This window comes from Sinocyclocheilus rhinocerous, unplaced genomic scaffold (assembly GCF_001515625.1).
Source record: "Sinocyclocheilus rhinocerous isolate Xijiao unplaced genomic scaffold, SAMN03320098_v1.1 scaffold1285, whole genome shotgun sequence".
Lineage (NCBI taxonomy): Eukaryota > Metazoa > Chordata > Actinopteri > Cypriniformes > Cyprinidae > Sinocyclocheilus > Sinocyclocheilus rhinocerous.
The window spans coordinates 1,570,203-1,571,087 of NW_015645559.1; positions in this window are offsets into that span (position 1 = coordinate 1,570,203).

The following is an 885-nucleotide window of genomic DNA, read 5'->3' on the forward strand; positions in this document are numbered from 1 at the left end:
CTCCACCCCCCCCCCCAAGACAGTACTAAATAAAAAATAACATGCAATTTTTATGATCCCCTTTAAAAATATGATACAAGGAATATGTAAAGTTATGAGCAGAACTGTAACTATGTGTAACAGGTCAACAGTTTGACACTTCTTTTAATCTGATAAAAGGTAAAACAGTCTTAGTGAATTCTGCTTTACATTTCTATAAAGTAAATAGCATGTGCTTCAAGTTTGATGGTGACAGAAAACAAAACAACCTTAAATGAAGTGAAAACATGGAAATAATCAAACATATAAAGAGAATAATGTCATCATAAATGTTAATTAAAATGAACTTTTTAAAAATGATTTTTAAAGCAGGTAAGAAATTTGACTAATAAGAGCTCAGTAAACTTACCTCTATGATACAGACACAAGGCTAACTGGGAAGAGGATGAGCCAAAACAGGAAATTACCGTATAAAGACCGACACTTTAATTAAAGGGGAAGACAAATATACAGACAGGCACATCATATACACTTGAACATTTTGTGTAATTCTACATATAAAACTTGTATAATACTTTGCATATCTGAAACATATGCAGCAGGAAAGTCGTTTAACCTGACTGACAAAATGTCACAATATTGATAACTCCTTATTTATGGTGATAAATAAGTGAGTGGTGATAAAAAAATGTGTGGTATTCATTAGGCAAAATTCAGATTCAAATGTAAATTTGAACTGGATTGGCCACAACCCACAGAAAGTTAAATTTGAATTTGAAATATTATGACAGGAAGAGGAATTTACTGAATAGGAATTTGAAGAAATTCAACACAGGTAATGCATTCATGGAAAAATCTATCATTCTCTCTGTCCATAAGGCCTATAAATCTTCAAACATTAAAAAA